Source organism: Heterocephalus glaber, unplaced genomic scaffold (genome assembly GCF_053883595.1).
Source record: "Heterocephalus glaber isolate CG9 unplaced genomic scaffold, H.glaber_assembly_v1.0 deba00000621, whole genome shotgun sequence".
Taxonomy (NCBI): domain Eukaryota; kingdom Metazoa; phylum Chordata; class Mammalia; order Rodentia; family Bathyergidae; genus Heterocephalus; species Heterocephalus glaber.
In genome coordinates this window covers 11478691-11491220 of record NW_028258153.1, presented here as the reverse complement: position 1 = coordinate 11491220, position 12530 = coordinate 11478691, and the positions used below count along the sequence as shown (strand labels likewise).

At 34.1% G+C, this 12530-nt stretch overlaps 1 protein-coding gene across 1 annotated transcript in view; it reads left to right on the top strand.

The window, feature by feature from the left end:
* The window catches only part of Spag16 (sperm associated antigen 16), a 773985-nt gene that overhangs the window by 350089 nt on the left and 411366 nt on the right, over positions 1-12530 (top strand). The window lies entirely within an intron of this gene.

Sequence of the window (12530 nt, the reverse complement as noted above, 5' to 3'; positions counted from 1 at the left end):
TTTTTTCAATAGGTAGTGAGCTACATAGATAGGTACATAATTAATTATATATAATTATAATTAAGCATATTTAAATAAAAATTTATTTTAGAAAAAGTGTATCTTATTCATATTTATTTTTTCTAATATTTTAGTACTAATATGGGTCCTTTAAAAAAAAACCCATATACAATCAGCCTTAGAGACACCAGAACACATACTAAATTCTATTAAAACAATTTAGGGACCCACTCACGCATATAATAATTATGATTGTGAGCATCCAAAGAAAATTAGTATGTAATGTCTTAATTAAAGCTGAGGATCAGATCATAATTTTATTTACAGATAGAATTCTATTAAATCTTTAGAGTGGTACATTTGCATTTTACTCTCATGTAATTAATATTTAGTGAAATTCTTTTGGTAGCACATAGAATTATTAATACTTTTTTGAGAAACATAGCAATTTGTAAAAAAGTCTCTTTGGAAAATGGCCAATAAATTTTATCACTATATTAAATGGAAATTTTGCCTCTTGCTTACCAGTTACTTATGAGTTGCATATTTACTTATTTATAGTTATTAAATGAACAAAATTGTAAAATCAATTTGATTGTGTTTGAGTGGGATTTGTTAAACTGAAGTTGGAAATCTTTCCAAGAAGCATTCTTAATTCATGAATATGAAATGAATATTGTTTTTGTTTTAATCTTGATGATCTTGTTTTTTTAAGGATAAACTGTGATTCATATTAGTAGCATACTATCAAAGTTACATGACTATTAATGTTTGAGCCTTGAGATACAAAAGTAAAAATTTTACATTCTTTTTACTCCTCTTGTCACAAGACATTGTTGTTTTGGTCACAGTATTTCCTCAAGGTGGCCTCTACAAAAAACATCATTTATCTTAGTTTCACTAAGAGAATTCTACAGAAGTCCTTTATTTTTGAAAATGAGTTTTCAGAGATAACCCCAAATAGAAAAAGCATAAACACACAACTCTATTAATCCTTTTATATGAAAATAAATGAACAAACAAAGAAGCCATCAATAGAAAAATAATGAACAAAGAGAAGGAGGAGGAGGACAAAATAAAAACTTAGACAATCTTGTATTTCTTAATGCTAAAATGCGATAAGAACCTTCACCTTGTCCTGGTGCTTCCCAGATTGGGAGTGAAAAGCACCTAAGTTTAATGAGATAAGTGCTGTTGGAATGAAAGAAGCATGTGTTTTTGACTTGTTCAGGGCAGTAGCTTATTAGCACAGTTTTGTTTCCGTGTGAACACCATTGCCCTCATCCTCTCACCTGCATCCCCCCCTGCATTCTCACCCACTGCAATAGAAATGGTTACTGTGGCTAAGCTGGTGGGTGAAACTGGAGACAGGCAGCCTTGACTCAGCAACTTCTGATTTTTTTACTGTTTCTTTCTGGGCAATTAGATTTGGGAATCTATAGAAATGGAGGCTTTTCACTTCTACTTTTTATTTGTCAAAAAATGCTGTTCTTAATTCTTAAAGTCCATCTGGAAAATGATTGCTAAATAAGTAATCATTTTTGCATAATTATTCCTTTTTATTAATACTTCTTAACATTTAATAATAATTAGTTTCACTCACTAAAGTAATATTTCTCATTAACTATGGTATAATTAATATATGAGTAATCTAGAATTTGAGGAGAGTTATTTTATTGTATCTTGAATCATTGGTTTGTGATTATTTCTGCCAAAGGAATATTTTAAAAATGACCTTTCAGCCTTTCAAAATCAAACCTCTTCTCCTTGACAGTTTAAATATTTAGTATGCTTTTTGTGTTCTAGGAAAAATAAGAGATTTTTTTCACATGTCGATAGTACATACATTAATATTCCAAATCTCACTCTGTGCTGCAGATTGATCACCAGAGCACTAATTTGTCTGCCCTACACATGTTAATATGAAACTTCTCCTGTGTCATTTCTGAGTTTTAAATGTATTTGTCATATTCTGGAACTTGGAGGATTTTTAAAAATTTTATCAAATACCATGTATATCATCAAGCACAATAAGGGCTATTAGAAAATTAGAACAGAATTGAAATTTGAAGACAGAAATGTAGGTAATTCTCACACAATAAATAAATGGAGGTCAGCACTGTTTTTCTTATTGCTTCCAACTCTGCCCTATGACTCAGGAACCACCACATGGTTATTTAGAAGTGTCTGTAGTTGTGAAAGCAACATGAAAATGACACCCTGTTATCATTCATAATCAATTCCCAGATTATTTTCAAATAGAAAGATCTCCTGACCGGGGATTTAGCTCAAGCGAAAGGACCAGAGTTCGATCCCTGGTACCAAAAAAAAAAAAAAAAAAAAGAACGAAAAGAAAAAGAAAGATCTCGTAATGACATAAAGTAAATTTAAGGCCATAGCAATGGAATAGTCCTTCTGATAAGTGTTTGTTTAACATTTTAGAAAATGAGACATTAATGCAAAGCTTTGAGTGGTACTTATTAGGGTAAAATAAAAGAAAATTTATAAGTAAAAATGTAAGTGTCTTTAAAGAAAACATTAAAGAAAAAATAGGACAGCAGTTTAGGAACTGGTCTATGGCCCCATTTTTCTGAAGGTGGTACATGTCTGTCTGAGATTTAGTGAAAAGTGGTCCAAAGAAGTTCCTTTATTTCTGTAGACATTACTTTGTAAAGAACCAAGATCCCTCAAAGGACTTTGGGGCCAAAGAGCCTTGTTTTGGGTAGAAGACACGCACGACTGGGATGGAGGGCATCAGAACCATAACAGTGGCAGCACTTTGGAGCTGCTCCTCCCACCACCTGTGTCCTTGATGCATGGCCTGCCTGTCTGCTGATGCTTCTGCTATCTCCCATTCCCCATCTTCTCCATAAGATTTCCTTCTCATTCATCCTCTCAGCTTCAGCTGCTGCTGTTGTTACCTTATTACTGTGGGATTTCCTAGTTCATGTTACCAGAAGTTCTCCAGTCCTCACCCTCCTAATTGGGATGGTGCTAAGCTCCCCATCCAGGATGTTGGAGGATCCACAAAGAGCTGTGAGCAGGCTGTGTTCATTTAGGCAGTCTGTGAGTTGGAAATGATTTTGATGTTATTTCTGATAAAAACATGTCAAAGATGAGGAGATGTGGCCTGAGGATGGTCAGCAAATGATCGAAGACTAGAACGCAGTATTTATTAGGTATATTACTAATTAAATTTTGTCATTATTTATCTAAATATATTTCATAGCAGCACACAACATACTAGTAGGTGATTTAAAATGATTCAGACATGGAACATCTCCTCTTTAAGAGACTATGATATAAAATAAACCCCAGTAATGTGGAGGGGCAATTAAAGGACTACAGAAATAAAAGTTGTAACGTGTTCAAGATCCAGATTCTGAATTCACTGAATTCTGAATTGACTCTTTTTAAAATTTCCTTTTATGGCTCTAATTTTTTTCCAGGAGCTCAGGATTATCATAACATGTCCTAGTGTAGAATTCTTTTCTTCACTCAGTCCTTAGCAGAATTATATATTACTTTCTTCCAAAAGATCAAATATTTCTCTGAGCTCTTTTTCCATTCTTTATTTTGACATTGTCAACCGACAACCATCTTTAGGTTTGATTATCCAAAGCAAGATTCTTTATACCTTTAATGCCTACATATATTTTTCTTATATCCCAGATTATAATTTTGGTTCTCCCTTTTAGATGCCTCTGTCAGCTTACTGACTGCCTACTGTTATTAGATAGATCAATATTTGAACCTCTTTGCTTTCCTATCTTTTAAGTCTATCTTCATGGAATGTGTTTTACATCTCTCACTTATATTTTCTGATCATATTTCCAACTTTAAAATATTTTCTTATATGATTGTCCTATAATTGTGTAATGCCAACAAATGTGAAAATTAAAGCATTATCTCTTCCACCTCCAATATGGGTTCTCTCAGTAACTAATTTTCATCAATGATAAGGTCTCTACTTGCTTCCTAGTCTTCTTGTTCAAATTTTTTTGTCTTTTAATTGATGATTTTAATACATTTTCCCCACAATATTTAAAATATTTTTTCCTCTATATTCAAATTTTCCCCATACTTCAAGGACTCAAATACCACCAAGCTCATAAAATTATGATTGTGTTTTACAATCATTGTCTGCAATTGTATTTTTCTATAATAAGATAGCAATTATTAAGTTAAGGAAATTTTTAAAAATAAAAAGTATTTTTTCTAGAACTAAGAGTTTCACAAGACCCTACTTTTTAGACTAATGAAACCTACTATAGTCATTAAAATATTATTATAGCGAGGGGGTGGGGACTTAGCTCAGTGGTGCCACTGCATGCCTTGCAAGCACAAGGTCCCAAGTTCGATTCCCGGTACCAAAAAACAAAATTATTGCAGTCAGAGAACCTTGTATTGCTTATGTAAAATAATTTAAAGTGCAGTTTAACATGTAGATATTGGGCTTAGATAATATGCTAGGGTCAAAAAATTCAAGGGTGTATGAAAAAAGATTGGAAACATAAATTATGGTACTTCCATACACTATATTACAGAGTTTTGATGGAGTATAGGTCCATATTCCCACATGTCCCATAATATTTTTGAGTGAAAGAAAACACATTTCAAAAGAGGGTACACAGTCTAATATCATATGTGTACAAAACTACAGTGATACACAAATATACACACATTTATTTTATATATCTACTGAGTAGATCTTAAAAATTATGCAACAACTTGTCAACAGTGATTTCTACTGAGGGGATATGATAGCTACTTTTCATATTTCATTATATTTTTAAATTTTGCAATAAGCTTGAATTAATAGTATAATAAAGCAAAATCATTGTGAAATAACAATAAGAAAAGAGGAAAATAGTTAAACTTCAAAGTACACACTCAGTCCACCACTAATTATTGAATTATTGTGTAAGTGAACAAAAGTCTCTTATAGTGCATTCTATATAAAAAGCTTACATTTAATAGAAGTAGAGACATTTTAAAATGATTTTATTATGTTGGTCTGGTTTCTAAGATTTCAAAAATTAGTTCATTTTTTTAGTTGCTTATCTGTATTATTTTTACTTGGATCTTGTTGTAATCTTTAAACAAATTTAATTTACTATATGTATTTCAGTTGAATATGGAACCAAACAATAAAAGTAATAACATTCACTCTATATTAGTCAAGAAAGTGGTTATAATTTTGCAGTTATAATGTTCTATAGTTTGTAATTTCATTCAGCTAAGACAACATACATGATTCTTTTAGGATTAGACTTTGGAGTAATTATTCTTCTTAGTAATTGTAATCTAAGATCATCCAGGCCTCAGCAATCTTGCTGCTCATAGCCTCTATATATGTGCCTTCAGAATGGCCTCTCCTCATTTCTTCCTGAGAGCTCTCCCTTGTTTTCACTACAAGTCCCTCTGGTGTCTTACCTTCACTCATCAATTCTTTCATGCTTTTCTCTCTTTGTTTCCTATTGAAAAATAGCTGACTTGAAGGTAGTAAGAGCCACCTTAGGACAATGCTGTTTTCTGTTTACAGTACTGTTTTCTGTATTCTCAAAGTTAAAGAAAAGAAAATTGTGATGGTCAACATTTTCTTTTGGTTTTGCCTGGCCACATAGGGTCTTGTTGTTTGTAATGCTGAAATGAGCAACATCAACCTCCTCTTCACTCATCCTGGTTCTGCTTGTGCCATGGTTCTTTTGCACACAGTCACCTCCTGACAGGAATTGCAAGAGGTTTAGGCAGAGATTGAACCGGGAAATGTTCACCTCGCTGTCTGCTGCTACTTTCTTTGCTTGGTTCCATGTTCTCAGACATGTACCAAACATTCTCAGGCTTTTCCCTGAATCCAGAGTAGCTCTTAAAAATGGACACCTGGGGGCGACAATTTCAAACATAGATTTGAATATAATTTTAAACTTACCCTGAATTCTATGACAAGCAATGGATTTATAAGTTTGCTTAGCATTATCTATACACTGTAATTGCCTAAAATTGCTTTTCCTGGCAACTTGAAGAGAGACAGTTTTAGTTGCAATATTACTTGTTTTTTTTCCTCTTTCTCCTAGAATTTGAATTGGTGTTCCTAAGAACCAGATAATAATTGAAAATTTCTATCTTTTGCAGTCATGCTACTTCCTGTAAGACTGCTACTCCATAAAGTAGAACCAGCCAAACAAAAGTACAATTTGATTTAAAATTGTGCTGCTGGTCCTGATAGTAAGAACAATTGTAATTTTGCCTAAACTTCCTTTTTTCACACTTCCCAGATGTCACTAAAATTGTAAATACACTTAAAATCTATGGAGAAACTTTTTTTTACTTTCTATTTCCTTTTTCCTAACTGAATTTCATAGAATTCACTTGTGTTTCAGTGATTTATGTGTTTTGTCATTTTATTTGTGATGAAAATAGTTGCAGAATTATCTTATATAGGAATATAATTTCTTTTTCTTTTATCAGTGGTTTAATACTTATAATTACAATTTTGAAGGTGTGTAGAGAGTATTGTTTTCAACAACTAGGTGGGACTCTACCAATAAGATACCTGGAAGTGAACACCTGATGAAAGTGCCATCATTGTAAGTACCTATAGTGTTCAGATATGTTGTATTCAAAACAGGTTTAGTTGTTTTTTAGTCAAAATTTTGCTGAGGGAGATATTCTTCCCTTAAAGTAATGCGGATGGTTTTGTGAGTAGATAGCCCTGACTTATATTAGTTTGATTTATAGATTTTGGATTTTATGATGGTGAGAAAGCAATATGCATTCAGCAGAAACCTCACTTGGAGTTTTGAATTTTGATCTTTTCCCTAAGCAAGTGATATACAGTAAGGACACTCTCTTGAGATGGTGGGCTTCAGCTCCAAAAGCAGTAATACGATCCCAAGGGCAGACAACCAATACACTGTGAATTGTGTTGTCAGAGTTTTTAGATATAGGTATTCAATAAGTTATACAATATATTCAGCACTTTATTGTAAGACAGGCTTTGGTGTTGCCAACTGAAAGTTAATGCAAGTGTTCCGAGCATATTCTTAAGGTGGGCTATGCTAAACTATGATATTTGGTAGTTAGGTGTATTAAATGCATTTTTTACTTGAGCAGTATTTTTTTCAACTTATAATCATAAGTTATAGGGAAAAAACTGATTGTAAGTTGAGGACTATTTCCACATAACACCCACTCAACACAGGCAGATAAAATCAGTAGCAAATTATAACAAACACTCATAACTGAGGGCAGGAGGACATAGCACAGCATTCTGGGCTCCACAGGAAGTGCACTCAGAAAAAAGGACTTTACAATCAGGGGCTGTAGGAGGCCAGCTCTGCAGTGGGCACCAGTTCCCACAGAAGGATGTTGTTGGCTTATTTGAAAAATTCCATTGCTGGTAGAGACGCTTACTATCAGATATAAATGGGAACTGTACCTGAGGTCTTTGGTTAAGAAGTCTGGCTTGGCTGGGAGACCTTAGCCATGGGAGCAGGATGAGGAGAGGAGGATATGATGAGGTCATCTGAGGCCTTCCTAGTTACACCAGATTCCAAGGCAGTATATAGATCTTGTTTGCATCTAAGTCCTTATAACACAAATACAAATGATTCCTGTGTTGCCTTTTTGTCATTACAAATACATATCTTCTTTAGTAGTTGAAAATGTTCTATTATAAAGGCAAAACTGGGATTTTTACAGAAATTGAAGCCCTGGAATTATGAAAGACTTCAAGGTGCAAACCTGTGTTCTTTATTCTTAAAGGATCAAATTTAGTTTATCAGAACATTCTAACTTCAGATCTAAGAATATATTCTGTGATGTGGTATCCATAATTCTTTCCTCAATTTATAAGTGCACAGAAAGAATTCATCCTGACAACACTGGATTGACAACTGAACAAAGTTGGCAGCGTTGCTTGTCATCTTGAAACTGCAAAATGCCAAGAAGGCTTCTGAAAGCTTGAAGCTATCCTGTCATTATGAGCATTTATTTATTTATTTATTTATTTATTTTATTTATTGGTACCAGAGATCGAACTCAGGACCTTGTGCTTGCGAGGCAGGTGACAGAACCACTGAGCTAAATCCCCTGCCCCAATTATGAGCATTTTATTGAAGATTAATTAAAATAAGTTTGCTTGGTAATAATGCTCAAAAGTAAATCAGTTATATCACAAAATACAACTAACTTGGAAATCGTGTTTTGTGTATATACATAGTTATGGTTAAGAATGAGACCTTGTGTTTTCTTAGTTAAAATAGGTAACCTATGGCAACAGTATAAAAAATGATATGGAATGCGTTAAAGTTAGATCAGAACACATACAGATCTGGTAGTAACATGAGGACCAATTTCTATTTTGTTTGAAAATCATTCCGGAATTGATTTTGCATTTGAATTTTCATATTTATTCCCATATTAGAACAAAATTAGTTTCTTTTAAAGCACGAAAACATGTATAACTTTCTACATTATAGTATAGTGACTTGTTAGAATTCTTTATATCTATTAAGTAAATGAACTACTTTCATGACCCTTCTGCTTGCTAATAGCCATTTTCAAAGTATCTTTCAACATTTCTGGGTTAAAGTCACTAATGAACAACTTACATAATTCAAAATAAACTTATTATATAAGATTTATTGATAACATAGTATGTTAACTAGATTCTGCATATTCATGGGAATAAAATGATAATACTTATCAGACACATTTCCTTCATGGAGTTAACAGTTTCCTAGGGAAAAATACACATATTTAAATAATCCTACAGTAAAAAATTACACCTTCAAGAAGTGCTTTGAAAGAGAGGTTATAGTTTTTGCTGGGAGGTTTGATATATAAAGCAGGTCAAAGAAGTATTTTTTTTTCTGTACCAGAGATTGAACTCAGGACCTTGTGCTTGCAAGGCAAGTGTGGCACCACTGAGCTAAATCCCTGCCCCCTAAAGAAGTATTTTTGAGAAGACATTCTTTGGATTTATAGCTACAAGATTTTAGATCCAGGTAGTAATTTTCAGTAGAAAGGGTCAGGGAAAGATCTTACCAGGAAGAAGATCTGAATAAAAGCTCATTGGCCACATGCAGTTCAACAACCATAGCGATGGTTATGAGTTGACTTGTATCACCTTAAAAAGATATAAATTGTCCTTATAACAAGAGGAAAGCTGGATGCAGACATGCACAAAGGGAAGAATATTGAAGAGATGTGAGGAGAAGATGATCATCTTTAAGCCAAGGAATGATTAGCAAAAATCAAAAGGCCAGTGACAGATCCTTCCCCAGCACTTTCAGAGAAAGCATAACCTGCTAACACCTTGACTTGAACATCTGACTTACAGAAGTGTGACACAATAAATTTCTGCTGTTTTAGGGCACTCAGTTTGTGGTACTTTTTTACAGGTGCATAGGAAAGGGATGAAATGACCTAAAGAATACTAGTGTAGATTGAAAAGGGAGAATGAGGACAACCTGACAGCAACAGGAGATGGAGCATTAAGCCAGGGCCAGATCAAGAATAGCCCTGAGGGGTCATTTCTAAGAATATTGTTTGTATTCATAGAGAAAGGGGTTTAAGTGGTCCGAAAGAGATATAGTCCTTTGGAGTAGAGTGCTGACAACAGTGATGGGGAATGGACAGAAATTTGCAAAGAAAACACAAAAATTCAAGATTACATAAGGGTATTACCCCATCAATTTTCTGTTGTTTTATCATTATTTTAAATCTATATTAAGACACTAGTGATTGTTCAAAGAATGACTTGGACAAAACCCGTTTGGTAAGTACATGAGTTTTTTTGGTGTTATGTACAGAGTAATGAATGACTTGGGCGTACAGCATAGCTGAAGTCACTAACTCTCCATTGCTAAATGTTATAGTTTAATCCAAATGTCCCCCAAAGTTTCATTTGTTCAGAGGTGAAGCTTTAAGAAGGTGATTGGATCAGGGGAGTGTTGTACTCATCAGTGGATTAATTTGTTGTTGAATTCATGTGCTGTTAGGCTATGGGGACTGGTTAGAGGAGTGAATCACTGGAGGTATGACTGGGAATGGTATATTCTCGTTGCTGGCTCCTTCCTTCCTCTATGCTTCCTGGATGCCATGAGGTGAGCAACTTTTTTCCACCATCCCTTTTCACGGTGATGTTTCTGCCTTGGAGCCAGCTGACTATGGGCTGAATCCCTGAAGGATGAGCCAAATTAAACCTTTTCTCCTTTAAGTTGTGCCTATTGGATATTGTGTCCCAGCAATGGGAAAGCTGACTAATACATTAAGCTACTGGTTTTATAGGGCTTTAATGTAAAACAGCAGGAAGCAGAAGGAAAGGAAACATGTCCTTAGGGAAAGTTGTATAGCTCTGCTCTCATCCCATCCTATCCTTATTGAAAACTCTGCCAGTCTCAGCAAGCACTGTACAGCTGCAGTGGTGGATGACCTTGGCATGCTGCTATCTGGCACACAGCCTCAGCACTTGGTAAGTGCCCACATGTCAGCTAAAGAGAGACTCACTACAAAATGGTATTACTTTGGTAGGGTTCAGGGAACTATTTGCCATATACATACTGCTTTATTCTTTTTCTTTCTTGATTGCTGTTTACAGATTGAGGAGAATGTACCATAAATGGTCGCTTAACAACAGAGAGGTATTCTGAAAAATGTGTCATCGAGCAGTTTTGGTGTGCGTTTAGCTACCTTCCCATCACTGGGACAAAATACTCAAGACCTGAAGCTTAAAGAAGAAGAGATTCTTGGCTCTTGGTTTTGGAATTCAGTCTATGGTACACCAGCTCCAAGGCAGATGAAGAGCATGGGAGAACAGATACTCAACTCTTGGAAGCTAGGAATTAGAGAAGGGAGGATCCTTGATAAGAGTACACACTTGCAGGTCGTGATGATCCCAGTTATGTGCCTCTTCCAACCAGGCCCAACCTCTGAACACATGAGACTTTTAAGAGACATTTTAGATCTAAACCATAAGAAATGTCATAGAATGTATTTACATGACCAAGATGGTACAGGCCAATTACTTGATATGGGCTTTTGATGTAATCAAGGGGTGTAGTAAGTACAAAAGTTATCAGAGTACTCCTGGTACATTATGTCATATTGATATGGAGTAAAATTTTAAAATATAAATGTACTCTAAATTAATAAAAATGTATAAATTGATTTACCTTTGTCTAAAATATATATTTAAGTTTTATTTTTGAATGATATTTTTCCTGATTATCAAATTCTCGACTGACAGTGTTTTATTGTGTTCAGTCTTTAAACGTGCTGTCCACTAACTTTTTACTTGTAGTATTTCCTACTAGAAAGTGACTGTCAGCCTCATCTTTGTTGCTCTGTTGTGGTATGTCTTTATTCTATGACCATTTTCAAAATATTCTCTTTATAATTGGCTTTTGTTATGATATACTTTGATATGGTTTTCTTTGTGTTTCTTGTGCTTGAATTTTGAAAAGATTCTTGGACCTATGAGTTCATAGTTGTCCTCAAATATTTTGGTCATATATTGTTTCTATTCCCTTTTTTCTCTTCTTTCTTTCATAGACTCCAGCTGCATTTATATTCTTCTATGTGAAGTCTCTAAATGTTAATGGATACTATGGTTTGTGTTTTAATTTGGATGGTTTTGACTTAAATATTTCCAAGTTCCCTATATTTTTTCTGCAGTGTGTAATCTGTTAGTAATCTCATCGACTAAATTTAAAAAAATCTTAGCTATTATAGTTCTATATCTCAAAACTTTGATTCTTTTTTAATTTTAATCTTCCTAATTTCTAATTAACCTGCTTAATCATTCCTCTCATGCTTTAAAAACATGTTGAATATAATTGTAATGACTTTTAAAACTTTCTTGTTTGGTCTACTAATTTCACTATGTGTATCACTTCAGGATCAGTTTTGATTGTTTTCTTCCATACATAAGGTTTATATGTTCTTATTTCTTTGCATATCTTATAATTTTTATTGGATATCAGGCATTGTGATTTTTGCCCTTGGCTGCTAAATATTTTTGTTATTCTATGATATTCTTCTTGTTTATTCTGGGAAGCAGTAAAGTTACTTAAAAGGAGTTCAATCTTTCTTGGTTCTACTTCTAAAGATAAGTGGAAACAGAACACTATTTGTTCTTGGGCCTCTTTCCTTTTTTTTTTAATCCCATGACCAAAACATGACCTTTCTGAATCCTCTAACCAAGGCCTCAATGAATTAATTTCTAGTCTGGAAAACCCTCATTATTCCCAGCCATGTTGAGGTCTGAATGTTGGTTCCTCTAATCTTTTCAAGTAGCTTTCTTCACAGCCTTAGGTGTTTTCCTCAGAAACAGGCACAAATTGATACCCAGCTGAATAGTCAAGGGAATTTAACTTGCAAATCTCTGCAGTGTTTTCTCTGTTGCTCTCTATTTTTTTGTGTGGTGCTGTAGTGAGGCTGGCCACTTTGTTTGTACTTCCTTTACACCACCCATTTACCTCTTCCAATCTGGTTATCACTCCCTTGGGAATTATCAAGTCACC